Below are 17,578 nucleotides of genomic sequence, written 5' to 3' on the forward strand. Positions count from 1 at the left end.
ACAAACAAGCAAAATGAACAAAAAACATTGAATTCAATTCTTTCTGATTTTAGAAACTGCATTAAAGAAGGGGTGCACCGGTCCTGGAGATACTGCAATACCAGGTCAATGCGTGGAGTGGACAGAGCAAGCTCTTTTTCCATCTCCCTGTTCTAAAAATCCATTTAATATATGGTCCCCAGATAGGGGACGTATCAGATATTAAACTGATAAGAACAGATTATTTTTTTTTTTTTTCGAAAGCCCGAATTCGTGTACAAAACCCGAGTGCGCTTAAAAAAGTGACAAGTGCCACAAAAAAAGTGCACTAGGATGCTGGTCTTCTTGAAACCCTCTCCAAAAGGAGAAGGGTCCCCCAAACCATTCCCCGTCCCTCCGAGCCAAAAGGCCACAGCGAGGAACAGGGACAAAAAGCCACCTCCAGCCGAAGCCAGAGGCGACCCAATCTTACCCCCAGCACCTTCCCGAGTTCTCACCCGAGCAAGGCACTGGGAGCCAAAGACTGTGCTCCCCTCCCGGAAGAGGGGAGCCAACAACGCTCTCCTCCCGAAAGAGGAGAGCCAGGGGGGTTCAGGGGGGAGCGGAACCTGATGGCCACACACTCCCCCCCTAGACCTGCCAAGAGAGGAACCCGTAAGGGAACCGCATCCCGACAAAATCCTAGTAGGACGTGACACACGTGAATAAGTGGACACACAGTGACAAAGAAACTAAATAAATAGTGAAGGTTTCACAATATAATACTGCCCGGACCTTCGACCGGGAATTGAAAAATTCCCCATCCTAAGGCCAGAAGGCCCGGAATAAGGGTGTGTGCGAAGAAAGAAAATTTGAAGTGCTTGTGCAAATGTGCCATAAACTCAAGTGGGGTTCCCAATCCCAGTGAGTTAAGGCACCCCAGGGTCACCACTCCTGGGGCACTTCACACTTCGGGCTTTCGATCTTCCCCGGCCCAATGGCGTCGATCCTGGGGGGCCATGCTTTCCACCAGATGACTATATTAGCCACCTGGCGTACTAACAAGCGCCTAAACCCCAGTGTGCATAATGTATCAATCTACTAGGGCGGCCAACATCCAAAACCGCCTTTTCGAAAGATACTACACTTGATCTTAGCCAAAAGGCCGAGAAGCGATAACCAGAATTGGTTTCAAACTACGGAGCCACCCAAGGATCCTGAAAAGTCCATTTGTGGAGATGAGCTCCTGGACTCCCGTTAAGAAGACATGTTGTCAACCTCTAGATCCCTTACATGCCTGCACTTTTCGGCTTGCTGCTGCTGCAATCCACGCGTTTTAGATCTGCATAACTCCACCTCTTTAAACACAGCACCTTCACCCCCTGCTGTTCCCACCCGCCTCAACACCGTTGGAAGGGAGGAGAACCAATTAAGGCGGGGGGTGGGGTGGAACGAGCAGCTGTCTACCCTTAGCAGGAGGGCTCCTGATTACATACCTCTCCTGCTGCTGCTGCTGCTGCTGGCTGTCCAGCAGCAGACTGAAGGTGGCTGCTGCTGTGCACAGGTATATAAAGGCTCAGAGCCTATTATGACACGCGCAGCCAGCGTTCCATTGCCACATTCCATCTACTGCAGGCAGGATACCTGGCTGGCTGAATGTCGCTGAGAAGCTCACAGAGACCGCCATAAGCAACAGTTTAACAGAATGCCACAGACTAATCAACCAAACTTTTTGGGTTGGGTTCTCTTTTATAGTCTGCAGGCATTAAATGAAAGAAGTCAGTGTTCCAGCAGAAGGAGACAACGTTTCAGAAAAGGCATTGTAGCAAACCAAAAAAGAAATTTTAAGCGCAGCAGAGTAACCAGCGCACATACCTGTTAGCTCAGGTGAGTTTAAAAGGCTGCTGTTGATAACAAGGGCATTTGCTAAATAGATGGTGTGTGTGCAACAATATACTGAAAGGTCAATTATATTGTGCAGCTTATCTCACCACCTGTAGTTATTTAGGTGAAAGCTCCAAAATGCTTGCCTAATATGTCTGTTTATCCAAAAGGAAGTAAAAAGGGAGAGCTAGAAAGATAGCATTGCATCACATTACATGGCAATGCAATGCACAGTTGCTGAAGTTGAACCAAAATGAGCTTGTAATCTGGCTTCTGCAACTTTGAACATGAAAAATCCAATGAGGAGAAGAAAAGCAAAGCCAAAGAGTCCATCCCAAAATCCGACAAACAAGCAAAATGAACAAAAAACATTGAATTCAATTCTTTCTGATTTTAGAAACTGCATTAAAGAAGGGGTGCACCGGTCCTGGAGATACTGCAATACCAGGTCAATGCGTGGAGTGGACAGAGCAAGCTCTTTTTCCATCTCCCTGTTCTAAAAATCCATTTAATATATGGTCCCCAGATAGGGGACGTATCAGATATTAAACTGATAAGAACAGATACTACACTTGATCTTAGCCAAAAGGCCGAGAAGCGATAACCAGAATTGGTTTCAAACTACGGAGCCACCCAAGGATCCTGAAAAGTCCATTTGTGGAGATGAGCTCCTGGACTCCCGTTAAGAAGACATGTTGTCAACCTCTAGATCCCTTACATGCCTGCACTTTTCGGCTTGCTGCTGCTGCAATCCACGCGTTTTAGATCTGCATAACTCCACCTCTTTAAACACAGCACCTTCACCCCCTGCTGTTCCCACCCGCCTCAACACCGTTGGAAGGGAGGAGAACCAATTAAGGCGGGGGGTGGGGTGGAACGAGCAGCTGTCTACCCTTAGCAGGAGGGCTCCTGATTACATACCTCTCCTGCTGCTGCTGCTGCTGGCTGTCCAGCAGCAGACTGAAGGTGGCTGCTGCTGTGCACAGGTATATAAAGGCTCAGAGCCTATTATGACACGCGCAGCCAGCGTTCCATTGCCACATTCCATCTACTGCAGGCAGGATACCTGGCTGGCTGAATGTCGCTGAGAAGCTCACAGAGACCGCCATAAGCAACAGTTTAACAGAATGCCACAGACTAATCAACCAAACTTTTTGGGTTGGGTTCTCTTTTATAGTCTGCAGGCATTAAATGAAAGAAGTCAGTGTTCCAGCAGAAGGAGACAACGTTTCAGAAAAGGCATTGTAGCAAACCAAAAAATAAATTTTAAGCGCAGCAGAGTAACCAGCGCACATACCTGTTAGCTCAGGTGAGTTTAAAAGGCTGCTGTTGATAACAAGGGCATTTGCTAAATAGATGGTGTGTGTGCAACAATATACTGAAAGGTCAATTATATTGTGCAGCTTATCTCACCACCTGTAGTTATTTAGGTGAAAGCTCCAAAATGCTTGCCTAATATGTCTGTTTATCCAAAAGGAAGTAAAAAGGGAGAGCTAGAAAGATAGCATTGCATCACATTACATGGCAATGCAATGCACAGTTGCTGAAGTTGAACCAAAATGAGCTTGTAATCTGGCTTCTGCAACTTTGAACATGAAAAATCCAATGAGGAGAAGAAAAGCAAAGCCAAAGAGTCCATCCCAAAATCCGACAAACAAGCAAAATGAACAAAAAACATTGAATTCAATTCTTTCTGATTTTAGAAACTGCATTAAAGAAGGGGTGCACCGGTCCTGGAGATACTGCAATACCAGGTCAATGCGTGGAGTGGACAGAGCAAGCTCTTTTTCCATCTCCCTGTTCTAAAAATCCATTTAATATATGGTCCCCAGATAGGGGACGTATCAGATATTAAACTGATAAGAACAGATACTACACTTGATCTTAGCCAAAAGGCCGAGAAGCGATAACCAGAATTGGTTTCAAACTACGGAGCCACCCAAGGATCCTGAAAAGTCCATTTGTGGAGATGAGCTCCTGGACTCCCGTTAAGAAGACATGTTGTCAACCTCTAGATCCCTTACATGCCTGCACTTTTCGGCTTGCTGCTGCTGCAATCCACGCGTTTTAGATCTGCATAACTCCACCTCTTTAAACACAGCACCTTCACCCCCTGCTGTTCCCACCCGCCTCAACACCGTTGGAAGGGAGGAGAACCAATTAAGGCGGGGGGTGGGGTGGAACGAGCAGCTGTCTACCCTTAGCAGGAGGGCTCCTGATTACATACCTCTCCTGCTGCTGCTGCTGCTGGCTGTCCAGCAGCAGACTGAAGGTGGCTGCTGCTGTGCACAGGTATATAAAGGCTCAGAGCCTATTATGACACGCGCAGCCAGCGTTCCATTGCCACATTCCATCTATTGCAGGCAGGATACCTGGCTGGCTGAATGTCGCTGAGAAGCTCACAGAGACCGCCATAAGCAACAGTTTAACAGAATGCCACAGACTAATCAACCAAACTTTTTGGGTTGGGTTCTCTTTTATAGTCTGCAGGCATTAAATGAAAGAAGTCAGTGTTCCAGCAGAAGGAGACAACGTTTCAGAAAAGGCATTGTAGCAAACCAAAAAAGAAATTTTAAGCGCAGCAGAGTAACCAGCGCACATACCTGTTAGCTCAGGTGAGTTTAAAAGGCTGCTGTTGATAACAAGGGCATTTGCTAAATAGATGGTGTGTGTGCAACAATATACTGAAAGGTCAATTATATTTTGCAGCTTATCTCACCACCTGTAGTTATTTAGGTGAAAGCTCCAAAATGCTTGCCTAATATGTCTGTTTATCCAAAAGGAAGTAAAAAGGGAGAGCTAGAAAGATAGCATTGCATCACATTACATGGCAATGCAATGCACAGTTGCTGAAGTTGAACCAAAATGAGCTTGTAATCTGGCTTCTGCAACTTTGAACATGAAAAATCCAATGAGGAGAAGAAAAGCAAAGCCAAAGAGTCCATCCCAAAATCTGACAAACAAGCAAAATGAACAAAAAACATTGAATTCAATTCTTTCTGATTTTAGAAACTGCATTAAAGAAGGGGTGCACCGGTCCTGGAGATACTGCAATACCAGGTCAATGCGTGGAGTGGACAGAGCAAGCTCTTTTTCCATCTCCCTGTTCTAAAAATCCATTTAATATATGGTCCCCAGATAGGGGACGTATCAGATATTAAACTGATAAGAACAGATTTTTTTTTTTTTTTTTTTTTTTTTTCCAAACACTCAGAAATTAAGTTTTATAATCTTAAATCGTATATCACCAAACTCAAGATTTTAGTTCCATCATCGTGTTTAGATATTATATTTATATTTTTTCATTTGAACTAATATATATAAAGTTAAACATAACAATTCCTTTGCAGTTTCAACAGTTTCCAAACAAATCACCACTGACATTACTTCACCCGGTTTCCCAAACTAAATATCCCCTTTTTCTCTTTTACTTTCCTCCCAACAAAACCCCTTAACTTCTTTTCTTCCTCCTCATGCTCTAACCGCATCTGTTCCCTATCATACTCTTCCTCATCATCTCTGAAAGTCACCACCTTCTCCAACACTTTACCCTTTTCCTCTTTTACTTCTTTCCTTTCACCAGATACTTTCCTTGATCCACAATTTTCCTGTACCGTTACCTTTTTCTTCAATTTCACCTTTAAACTTTCAACTTCTTTTCCCTGCTTATTCTCCTCTATAATTATGGCATCAACTTCCTTCTTCATTTTATCACCAATATCTTCCTTTTGTCCTCCAAAGTTCTTTTCAAAAGTTCCTTTGCTGCTTTCCATGTAACAATACCCAGAACTCCCGTTTACCATAATCCTCCCATTATGCAAATTTTCTTCTCCTGTTGTCCACACCAAAAAACGTCTCTTTCCGTTCCAAATACCAACTTTGTTCCTGTATAATTTCTGAAACTTTACCATCTTACATTTAGATTCCAAAAAAACCATTATCTCCTCTATTTCCACAAACGGATTGTCCATGTAAATTATCACACTCTTCGGTTTCCCCATGAATGATGCACTTACTCCAATTTTCCCAGAATCCTCTTCACTCCAGCCTTTGAAAAAATGAATGCACTTTTCCTCAGAAACTAGAGTCACATCACAAACTTTACCTTGCTTTATTTCTTGCATACAGTAGATATCCTTCTCCAAAACTTCATATTTCCTCAAAATTTCCAGAATCCATTTTTCTTCCAAAAAAGTTTCTTCCGTCTCCCGTTTCACAAAAAAACGTAAGCATCTCTTCTTTTTCCAAAACTCCATCTCAACGATCCGTTTTCCTTCCGTTTTTTCCTTTTAATCCTCCAAATGTTGCCACCACAGCTATGTGTGGCGACAGTTGCCCCCCACAGCTATGTGTGGTGACAAGGTGATCGCCTCTCGTTGCCCAGGGACTAATCCGACTCCCTAATAGCAGCAGGGGGGTTTAGCTCCACCGATAAGTGTAGCGATCCCCCCAGGCCAAGGAGCCGGGTACCCCAAGCGCCTCCCAGCCAAGACCAAGGCAGAAACCGCTAGATCACTGCACTTGATCTTAGCCAAAAGGCCGAGAAGCGATAACCAGAATTGGTTTCAAACTACGGAGCCACCCAAGGATCCTGAAAAGTCCATTTGTGGAGATGAGCTCCTGGACTCCCGTTAAGAAGACATGTTGTCAACCTCTAGATCCCTTACATGCCTGCACTTTTCGGCTTGCTGCTGCTGCAATCCACGCGTTTTAGATCTGCATAACTCCACCTCTTTAAACACAGCACCTTCACCCCCTGCTGTTCCCACCCGCCTCAACACCGTTGGAAGGGAGGAGAACCAATTAAGGCGGGGGGTGGGGTGGAACGAGCAGCTGTCTACCCTTAGCAGGAGGGCTCCTGATTACATACCTCTCCTGCTGCTGCTGCTGCTGGCTGTCCAGCAGCAGACTGAAGGTGGCTGCTGCTGTGCACAGGTATATAAAGGCTCAGAGCCTATTATGACACGCGCAGCCAGCGTTCCATTGCCACATTCCATCTACTGCAGGCAGGATACCTGGCTGGCTGAATGTCGCTGAGAAGCTCACAGAGACCGCCATAAGCAACAGTTTAACAGAATGCCACAGACTAATCAACCAAACTTTTTGGGTTGGGTTCTCTTTTATAGTCTGCAGGCATTAAATGAAAGAAGTCAGTGTTCCAGCAGAAGGAGACAACGTTTCAGAAAAGGCATTGTAGCAAACCAAAAAAGAAATTTTAAGCGCAGCAGAGTAACCAGCGCACATACCTGTTAGCTCAGGTGAGTTTAAAAGGCTGCTGTTGATAACAAGGGCATTTGCTAAATAGATGGTGTGTGTGCAACAATATACTGAAAGGTCAATTATATTGTGCAGCTTATCTCACCACCTGTAGTTATTTAGGTGAAAGCTCCAAAATGCTTGCCTAATATGTCTGTTTATCCAAAAGGAAGTAAAAAGGGAGAGCTAGAAAGATAGCATTGCATCACATTACATGGCAATGCAATGCACAGTTGCTGAAGTTGAACCAAAATGAGCTTGTAATCTGGCTTCTGCAACTTTGAACATGAAAAATCCAATGAGGAGAAGAAAAGCAAAGCCAAAGAGTCCATCCCAAAATCCGACAAACAAGCAAAATGAACAAAAAACATTGAATTCAATTCTTTCTGATTTTAGAAACTGCATTAAAGAAGGGGTGCACCGGTCCTGGAGATACTGCAATACCAGGTCAATGCGTGGAGTGGACAGAGCAAGCTCTTTTTCCATCTCCCTGTTCTAAAAATCCATTTAATATATGGTCCCCAGATAGGGGACGTATCAGATATTAAACTGATAAGAACAGATACTACACTTGATCTTAGCCAAAAGGCCGAGAAGCGATAACCAGAATTGGTTTCAAACTACGGAGCCACCCAAGGATCCTGAAAAGTCCATTTGTGGAGATGAGCTCCTGGACTCCCGTTAAGAAGACATGTTGTCAACCTCTAGATCCCTTACATGCCTGCACTTTTCGGCTTGCTGCTGCTGCAATCCACGCGTTTTAGATCTGCATAACTCCACCTCTTTAAACACAGCACCTTCACCCCCTGCTGTTCCCACCCGCCTCAACACCGTTGGAAGGGAGGAGAACCAATTAAGGCGGGGGGTGGGGTGGAACGAGCAGCTGTCTACCCTTAGCAGGAGGGCTCCTGATTACATACCTCTCCTGCTGCTGCTGCTGCTGGCTGTCCAGCAGCAGACTGAAGGTGGCTGCTGCTGTGCACAGGTATATAAAGGCTCAGAGCCTATTATGACACGCGCAGCCAGCGTTCCATTGCCACATTCCATCTATTGCAGGCAGGATACCTGGCTGGCTGAATGTCGCTGAGAAGCTCACAGAGACCGCCATAAGCAACAGTTTAACAGAATGCCACAGACTAATCAACCAAACTTTTTGGGTTGGGTTCTCTTTTATAGTCTGCAGGCATTAAATGAAAGAAGTCAGTGTTCCAGCAGAAGGAGACAACGTTTCAGAAAAGGCATTGTAGCAAACCAAAAAAGAAATTTTAAGCGCAGCAGAGTAACCAGCGCACATACCTGTTAGCTCAGGTGAGTTTAAAAGGCTGCTGTTGATAACAAGGGCATTTGCTAAATAGATGGTGTGTGTGCAACAATATACTGAAAGGTCAATTATATTGTGCAGCTTATCTCACCACCTGTAGTTATTTAGGTGAAAGCTCCAAAATGCTTGCCTAATATGTCTGTTTATCCAAAAGGAAGTAAAAAGGGAGAGCTAGAAAGATAGCATTGCATCACATTACATGGCCATGCAATGCACAGTTGCTGAAGTTGAACCAAAATGAGCTTGTAATCTGGTTTCTGCAACTTTGAACATGAAAAATCCAATGAGGAGAAGAAAAGCAAAGCCAAAGAGTCCATCCCAAAATCCGACAAACAAGCAAAATGAACAAAAAACATTGAATTCAATTCTTTCTGATTTTAGAAACTGCATTAAAGAAGGGGTGCACCGGTCCTGGAGATACTGCAATACCAGGTCAATGCGTGGAGTGGACAGAGCAAGCTCTTTTTCCATCTCCCTGTTCTAAAAATCCATTTAATATATGGTCCCCAGATAGGGGACGTATCAGATATTAAACTGATAAGAACAGATACTACACTTGATCTTAGCCAAAAGGCCGAGAAGCGATAACCAGAATTGGTTTCAAACTACGGAGCCACCCAAGGATCCTGAAAAGTCCATTTGTGGAGATGAGCTCCTGGACTCCCGTTAAGAAGACATGTTGTCAACCTCTAGATCCCTTACATGCCTGCACTTTTCGGCTTGCTGCTGCTGCAATCCACGCGTTTTAGATCTGCATAACTCCACCTCTTTAAACACAGCACCTTCACCCCCTGCTGTTCCCACCCGCCTCAACACCGTTGGAAGGGAGGAGAACCAATTAAGGCGGGGGGTGGGGTGGAACGAGCAGCTGTCTACCCTTAGCAGGAGGGCTCCTGATTACATACCTCTCCTGCTGCTGCTGCTGCTGGCTGTCCAGCAGCAGACTGAAGGTGGCTGCTGCTGTGCACAGGTATATAAAGGCTCAGAGCCTATTATGACACGCGCAGCCAGCGTTCCATTGCCACATTCCATCTACTGCAGGCAGGATACCTGGCTGGCTGAATGTCGCTGAGAAGCTCACAGAGACCGCCATAAGCAACAGTTTAACAGAATGCCACAGACTAATCAACCAAACTTTTTGGGTTGGGTTCTCTTTTATAGTCTGCAGGCATTAAATGAAAGAAGTCAGTGTTCCAGCAGAAGGAGACAACGTTTCAGAAAAGGCATTGTAGCAAACCAAAAAAGAAATTTTAAGCGCAGCAGAGTAACCAGCGCACATACCTGTTAGCTCAGGTGAGTTTAAAAGGCTGCTGTTGATAACAAGGGCATTTGCTAAATAGATGGTGTGTGTGCAACAATATACTGAAAGGTCAATTATATTGTGCAGCTTATCTCACCACCTGTAGTTATTTAGGTGAAAGCTCCAAAATGCTTGCCTAATATGTCTGTTTATCCAAAAGGAAGTAAAAAGGGAGAGCTAGAAAGATAGCATTGCATCACATTACATGGCAATGCAATGCACAGTTGCTGAAGTTGAACCAAAATGAGCTTGTAATCTGGCTTCTGCAACTTTGAACATGAAAAATCCAATGAGGAGAAGAAAAGCAAAGCCAAAGAGTCCATCCCAAAATCCGACAAACAAGCAAAATGAACAAAAAACATTGAATTCAATTCTTTCTGATTTTAGAAACTGCATTAAAGAAGGGGTGCACCGGTCCTGGAGATACTGCAATACCAGGTCAATGCGTGGAGTGGACAGAGCAAGCTCTTTTTCCATCTCCCTGTTCTAAAAATCCATTTAATATATGGTCCCCAGATAGGGGACGTATCAGATATTAAACTGATAAGAACAGATACTACACTTGATCTTAGCCAAAAGGCCGAGAAGCGATAACCAGAATTGGTTTCAAACTACGGAGCCACCCAAGGATCCTGAAAAGTCCATTTGTGGAGATGAGCTCCTGGACTCCCGTTAAGAAGACATGTTGTCAACCTCTAGATCCCTTACATGCCTGCACTTTTCGGCTTGCTGCTGCTGCAATCCACGCGTTTTAGATCTGCATAACTCCACCTCTTTAAACACAGCACCTTCACCCCCTGCTGTTCCCACCCGCCTCAACACCGTTGGAAGGGAGGAGAACCAATTAAGGCGGGGGGTGGGGTGGAACGAGCAGCTGTCTACCCTTAGCAGGAGGGCTCCTGATTACATACCTCTCCTGCTGCTGCTGCTGCTGGCTGTCCAGCAGCAGACTGAAGGTGGCTGCTGCTGTGCACAGGTATATAAAGGCTCAGAGCCTATTATGACACGCGCAGCCAGCGTTCCATTGCCACATTCCATCTACTGCAGGCAGGATACCTGGCTGGCTGAATGTCGCTGAGAAGCTCACAGAGACCGCCATAAGCAACAGTTTAACAGAATGCCACAGACTAATCAACCAAACTTTTTGGGTTGGGTTCTCTTTTATAGTCTGCAGGCATTAAATGAAAGAAGTCAGTGTTCCAGCAGAAGGAGACAACGTTTCAGAAAAGGCATTGTAGCAAACCAAAAAAGAAATTTTAAGCGCAGCAGAGTAACCAGCGCACATACCTGTTAGCTCAGGTGAGTTTAAAAGGCTGCTGTTGATAACAAGGGCATTTGCTAAATAGATGGTGTGTGTGCAACAATATACTGAAAGGTCAATTATATTGTGCAGTTTATCTCACCACCTGTAGTTATTTAGGTGAAAGCTCCAAAATGCTTGCCTAATATGTCTGTTTATCCAAAAGGAAGTAAAAAGGGAGAGCTAGAAAGATAGCATTGCATCACATTACATGGCAATGCAATGCACAGTTGCTGAAGTTGAACCAAAATGAGCTTGTAATCTGGCTTCTGCAACTTTGAACATGAAAAATCCAATGAGGAGAAGAAAAGCAAAGCCAAAGAGTCCATCCCAAAATCCGACAAACAAGCAAAATGAACAAAAAACATTGAATTCAATTCTTTCTGATTTTAGAAACTGCATTAAAGAAGGGGTGCACCGGTCCTGGAGATACTGCAATACCAGGTCAATGCGTGGAGTGGACAGAGCAAGCTCTTTTTCCATCTCCCTGTTCTAAAAATCCATTTAATATATGGTCCCCAGATAGGGGACGTATCAGATATTAAACTGATAAGAACAGATACTACACTTGATCTTAGCCAAAAGGCCGAGAAGCGATAACCAGAATTGGTTTCAAACTACGGAGCCACCCAAGGATCCTGAAAAGTCCATTTGTGGAGATGAGCTCCTGGACTCCCGTTAAGAAGACATGTTGTCAACCTCTAGATCCCTTACATGCCTGCACTTTTCGGCTTGCTGCTGCTGCAATCCACGCGTTTTAGATCTGCATAACTCCACCTCTTTAAACACAGCACCTTCACCCCCTGCTGTTCCCACCCGCCTCAACACCGTTGGAAGGGAGGAGAACCAATTAAGGCGGGGCATGGGGTGGAACGAGCAGCTGTCTACCCTTAGCAGGAGGGCTCCTGATTACATACCTCTCCTGCTGCTGCTGCTGCTGGCTGTCCAGCAGCAGACTGAAGGTGTCTGCTGCTGTGCACAGGTATATAAAGGCTCAGAGCCTATTATGACACGCGCAGCCAGCGTTCCATTGCCACATTCCATCTACTGCAGGCAGGATACCTGGCTGGCTGAATGTCGCTGAGAAGCTCACAGAGACCGCCATAAGCAACAGTTTAACAGAATGCCACAGACTAATCAACCAAACTTTTTGGGTTGGGTTCTCTTTTATAGTCTGCAGGCATTAAATGAAAGAAGTCAGTGTTCCAGCAGAAGGAGACAACGTTTCAGAAAAGGCATTGTAGCAAACCAAAAAAGAAATTTTAAGCGCAGCAGAGTAACCAGCGCACATACCTGTTAGCTCAGGTGAGTTTAAAAGGCTGCTGTTGATAACAAGGGCATTTGCTAAATAGATGGTGTGTGTGCAACAATATACTGAAAGGTCAATTATATTGTGCAGCTTATGTCAACACCTGTAGTTATTTAGGTGAAAGCTCCAAAATGCTTGCCTAATATGTCTGTTTATTAAAAAGGAAGTAAAAAGGGAGAGCTAGAAAGATAGCATTGCATCACATTACATGGCAATGCAATGCACAGTTGCTGAAGTTGAACCAAAATGAGCTTGTAATCTGGCTTCTGCAACTTTGAACATGAAAAATCCAATGAGGAGAAGAAAAGCAAAGCCAAAGAGTCCATCCCAAAATCCGACAAACAAGCAAAATGAACAAAAAACATTGAATTCAATTCTTTCTGATTTTAGAAACTGCATTAAAGAAGGGGTGCACCGGTCCTGGAGATACTGCAATACCAGGTCAATGCGTGGAGTGGACAGAGCAAGCTCTTTTTCCATCTCCCTGTTCTAAAAATCCATTTAATATATGGTCCCCAGATAGGGGACGTATCATATATTAAACTGATAAGAACAGATTTTTTTTTTTTTTTTTTTTCTCCTCAGACGAGGAAATTCCACAGTCTATGGAAACCAGACAAAGGAAAATTCCATCAAAACAGCTGCGTCAAATCCAATACGCTATTTGCTGTCCCCATCATCATCGGAAATATTTATTTCATATTTCAAAACAACAATAACAAAAATCAAGAGGTACTAACAATATATCTCCACTTTTTAACTTTCCATATTCCCTCCGCATCCACTTCCCCTCTCCTCTTTTTGTCCCATAGGAAACACACATACATCTTCCCCAAAATCACCTTCACACTATCCTTTACAGCAATTTCCTTCCTTTTAAACACATACACATTCCTCACATCCCATAACACTTCCTTTATACATGCAAGCATCAACCACAAGACTCTTTCCTTCGTCCCATCACATATTCCCAAACCAAACATAAACAACTCAAAAGACAACAAATTCACACCACACAATTCTTTACACAAAGGCCCCATTCTCCCAATCACATCTCTAGCATACTGGCAATTCCAAAAAACATGCAACACACTTTCCCTTCCACCACAGCCATTTCTTGGACACATTTCACTCCTCACCAAACCTCTATTCCTCTGAAATTCTCTCACAGGTAATACTCCATGTAAAGACTGCCACACAACTTCACTCTGTTTGTTGGTCATACCACTCATCCGCACTTTCTTCCAAACCTTCTGCACATCACCACCCCTAACCATATTTATTCCACATTCTACCTCTCTACATTCAATCATCCTATACACAGCCTTCTTATTCTCCAGCAATCTCACATTTGCATCACACAGTTCATACCTCACCAAAAACTTATAAACCCACACATACCATACAGGCACCTCAAAAGCAATCGGACATCGCAAATCCCTTTCTTGCCACTTTAAACGAAACAAATATGCTCCAAATAAATACCTACACATAGATGAAAACTTTCCATCCGCCCTAATCACTTTCAAAACAAACACAACGATATTCACACCAAAAAACACGTCCAAATTCGGAAAACCCAAACCACCTTTTTCCACTCTTTTAACCAAAATTTCTCTCCTAGCTCTCTCCATTTTCGAGTTCCACAAAAAAACAAATAAAATTCTATTCAAGCTTCTCATACACATATATCCTGGTGGAAATACTACCGCAATATATAAAAATATTGGCAACACCACACTCTTAACAATTAAAATCTTCCCAAAAAAGGATAAACTCCTCAATTTCCAAAAATTCAACTTCTGCTCAACTTTTCCTTTCGCATCATCCCAACTTTCTTTCCCATCCAAACTCTCTGAAAACTTCACACCCAAAACTTTAATAGGTCCATTCACTACATTCACACCTACATCCCTACTTAAACTTCCGCCTCCAAAACCCTTACACTCACTCTTTTCCCAATTCACTTTAAACGCAGATGCACCACAAAAAATAGACACTAACAACTTCACCCGCCTCACCGAACATTCAGAATCACATAATACACACACGTCATCCATATAACCACTCACCTTCCATTCTTTTCCTCCACCTCCCGGCACTTGCACACCACGAATTACCTTATCTTTCCTCAGCATACACAACAATGGCTCAATTGCACAAATAAATGCTACAGGGGACAAAGGACACCCCTGTCGCACACCCGAAAACACATTCACTTTCCTACCCACATACCCATTCATTAAAACACAGCTATAAACACCCGCATACAAACTTCTCACTCGCCCAACAAAATCAGCCGGAAAACCCATTTTTAACAACACTCTGAACAAAAAACCATGCGACAACCTATCATAAGCCTTTTCAAAATCCAAACTTAACAAAAATACACTCTTCTTACGACCCATGCAATCCCATAGACAATCTCTTAACATACACACACACTCATGAATCCGCCTCCCAGGTACCGCACAACACTGCTCATCCCCAATCACACTCTCTATCACATCACGCATCCTATTAGCCATAAGTTTTGCATAGATTTTATAATCACAATTAAGTAACGTTATTGGCCTCCAATTCCTCAGACTTTTCAAATCCCCTTTCTTAGGAATTAACACAACCAAACCTGCACGCATACTCTCAGTCACCTCCATGTTTCCCCACATATACTTACATACATCCACAAAGTCCTTACCAATCACACCCCACATCACACGATAAAATTCTACTGGGAGGCCATCCTCCCCCGGCGTCTTATTCAAAGCCATACTACACATAACCTTCCATACCTCATCACCAGTCACCTCACCCATCACTCTCTCTCTTTCTGCTTCACTCAACTTACTCTCTAACACACTCAAAACATCATTCTCCAAACATTCATCCCTCTGTTTCACTGCATACAGATCCTCATAAAACTTAGCCACCTCTTCACACATATCCTCTCCACTCACCTCACTTCCATCTGCTCCATACACCACGCTCATACTCTGTTTCTTTCCAAAAACTTTTTTAAAGAAAAACCGAGAACATTTCTCATCCTGCTCCATCTTATCAATCTTTGCCCTAAACACTATGCTTCTCCCTCTCTCCAACAAAAACTCACTAATCTCCTTTTTTACCTCTAAAATATCCTCCTCCACCTCAACTCCTCCTTCCCTTAACTTATACAAAACGCTCAACCGCGCGTTCAGTTTAACAAAACTCTCTCTTTTAATTGCTGCATACTTGTATCCTAAATTTTTAAAGAACATTTTTGTTTGTTTCTTCATCCAGTCCCACCACTCACAAACATTCCCAAACTCATTTTTATGCTTACACCATTCTTCATACCGCCTTTCATACTCCTTTCTCACATCTTCATTCTCTAACAGTTTAACATTTAACTTCCACAATCCTCTCCCAAACACTCCATCAACTTTTATATCCAACTCACACAACATACACACATGATCTGAAAAAAGAACGTTTTCCTGCCTATAATTAACAGAAACCATATTTTTAGAAATAAAACAATAATCCAATCTGGATTGTACCCTACCACTCTAAGAAAAGAAAGTGTTCAACAAAGGATTCATGTTACACACGCGCTGTATATCACACAACCCAAAATCATTCACTAACTCCAATAATGCTTTCCCAGACACATCCACATTCACTCTCCCCACATCACAGTTCATATCACCCACAATTACCACAGGTATTCTTCCTGGAACAAAAAGCTTAATTTTTTCAAATAAATTTTTGCGCTCATTTTTTTCAACTGGCGCATAAACATTAATAACACAAAACTTTACATTCTTGTATACAAAATTAGCAAGGATACATCTCCCCACCTCAATAACCAAATAATCACTCAAAACAACCTCCCTTCCTTTAACCAAAATACCCACACCATCATTCTTATTACATGCACTCCCCGACCACACAGACGCTCCATAAGACCATTCATCCCCTTTCACACCATCCACTACCCCACATTCTTGTAAACAAAAAATAGATGCATTTTGCATAGCTAAAAACTCAAAAATAGCAGCTCTTCTTACTTTACTTTTAAACACTCTTACGTTTTAGGACACTATGGTAAATCCCATAATACTTCTACTCCTTCACCAATTACACAAAGAAATAGCCTTTGGCCTAAACCAAAGCTCACAAGAGGACAAAAAGAAAAAACATTTACAATATTATATGGTGACACTATCCAGCACCACCACTATCCTCCTCCGCCATCAGAACAGAACAGCTGGTTTCCGACCCGCTGGCTTCACCAGCCACACTCCTCATTCTGGCAGTTCTGATCTTCCTCTGAGGCTCACTAAAATCTGCATCATCACTGCCCCCACCATCCTCCCTACGACTCTTCTTTGCACCCCTATCATCCTCCGAAGAAAAATCTTCAATGTTTTCAGGACCCGAAGGGTGTTCAGGACTGTCGGGTTCCGAGATTTGCACTTCACATCCTGTTGCCTCTCCAAAAGTCATCATCTCAGGCAGCTCTGCTTCCACCACTTTCCTAGATATTCTCGCAGACACTGCCTTTTTCTCCACCTTTGCCACTTCCCTCCAGAACTCCTTTTCTTCCCTCCGCTTCTTCCTCATTTCTTCAGCAGAAGAAGAACATGGTCTCAGGGACACCTCCTCTGGCGCCGTAGAGGGAGAGGCTCTACCAGTTTCCCGCCTCCTTCCCTCTCTCTCCTCCCTCTCCAATCTTTCCAGCACTTTCAGTGCGCTTGCCATCTGCCTCCTCTCCAGCTCTTCCTCCTTCTGTTCTTTATCAGAACGTCTAGGTGCACTCATAGGACAGTCCTTATACATGTGATCACTACTCCCACAGACATCACAGGACTTGGCCTCTGGACACTGGTTGGCCATATGCCCCTCCTTTCTGCAATTTCGGCAACACTGCCCTTTAAGGCATGTTACCATGGTATGTCCGAAAGAAAAGCATCTACGGCAAAACATGGGCTGGCCTGGGTAAAAGAGGAAACCTCTATGGCCTGCAACGGAAAAATTTGATGGAGGGTGTCTAAAGCCCCCCACACTGTCAGGATCCCTTTTCAATTTCACACGGAATTTATACTGACAGTTAAAGATTCCTAGACAATTGACTTGCTTCACTCCCTTCCGCACATATTCACAGTAGCGAGAGAGGAAGCACTCCAGCAGCTCAGGGTCTGTAAAAGGGTTATAGACAGTCACAGTCACCTCCTTTTCTTGCAGACCAAACAAAGGTTCCCATCTAAC

General features: G+C 43.7%; 9 non-coding genes and 1 pseudogene across 9 annotated transcripts; all 10 read right to left on the minus strand.

Moving 5' to 3' along the window:
* Nucleotides 1-67: 67 nt before the first annotated feature.
* LOC141225108 (U2 spliceosomal RNA) lies at nt 68-249 on the minus strand. Its single transcript, XR_012292425.1, has one exon. It is a non-coding gene; the product is annotated as a U2 spliceosomal RNA (small nuclear RNA).
* Nucleotides 250-1,043: 794 nt separating this feature from the next.
* Nucleotides 1,044-1,135, minus strand: LOC141225158 (U2 spliceosomal RNA; annotated as a pseudogene).
* A 1,118-nt stretch (nt 1,136-2,253) lies between these two features.
* LOC141225517 (U2 spliceosomal RNA) lies at nt 2,254-2,444 on the minus strand. The gene has a single exon (XR_012292789.1). It is a non-coding gene; the product is annotated as a U2 spliceosomal RNA (small nuclear RNA).
* A 1,115-nt stretch (nt 2,445-3,559) lies between these two features.
* On the minus strand, nt 3,560-3,750 carry LOC141225528 (U2 spliceosomal RNA). Its single transcript, XR_012292800.1, has one exon. It is a non-coding gene; the product is annotated as a U2 spliceosomal RNA (small nuclear RNA).
* A 1,115-nt stretch (nt 3,751-4,865) lies between these two features.
* On the minus strand, nt 4,866-5,063 carry LOC141225107 (U2 spliceosomal RNA). The gene has a single exon (XR_012292424.1). It is a non-coding gene; the product is annotated as a U2 spliceosomal RNA (small nuclear RNA).
* A 2,445-nt stretch (nt 5,064-7,508) lies between these two features.
* LOC141225539 (U2 spliceosomal RNA) lies at nt 7,509-7,699 on the minus strand. Its single transcript, XR_012292811.1, has one exon. It is a non-coding gene; the product is annotated as a U2 spliceosomal RNA (small nuclear RNA).
* A 1,115-nt stretch (nt 7,700-8,814) lies between these two features.
* LOC141225550 (U2 spliceosomal RNA) lies at nt 8,815-9,005 on the minus strand. The gene has a single exon (XR_012292822.1). It is a non-coding gene; the product is annotated as a U2 spliceosomal RNA (small nuclear RNA).
* Nucleotides 9,006-10,120: 1,115 nt separating this feature from the next.
* LOC141225561 (U2 spliceosomal RNA) lies at nt 10,121-10,311 on the minus strand. The gene has a single exon (XR_012292833.1). It is a non-coding gene; the product is annotated as a U2 spliceosomal RNA (small nuclear RNA).
* Nucleotides 10,312-11,426: 1,115 nt separating this feature from the next.
* LOC141225573 (U2 spliceosomal RNA) lies at nt 11,427-11,617 on the minus strand. The gene has a single exon (XR_012292844.1). It is a non-coding gene; the product is annotated as a U2 spliceosomal RNA (small nuclear RNA).
* Nucleotides 11,618-12,732: 1,115 nt separating this feature from the next.
* On the minus strand, nt 12,733-12,923 carry LOC141225127 (U2 spliceosomal RNA). The gene has a single exon (XR_012292439.1). It is a non-coding gene; the product is annotated as a U2 spliceosomal RNA (small nuclear RNA).
* Nucleotides 12,924-17,578: the final 4,655 nt, after the last annotated feature.

The sequence above is a fragment of the Phyllobates terribilis genome, unplaced genomic scaffold (genome assembly GCF_046119375.1).
Source record: "Phyllobates terribilis strain yellow unplaced genomic scaffold, ASM4611937v1 Scaffold_404__1_contigs__length_1715579, whole genome shotgun sequence".
NCBI classification, from domain to species: Eukaryota; Metazoa; Chordata; class Amphibia; order Anura; family Dendrobatidae; genus Phyllobates; species Phyllobates terribilis.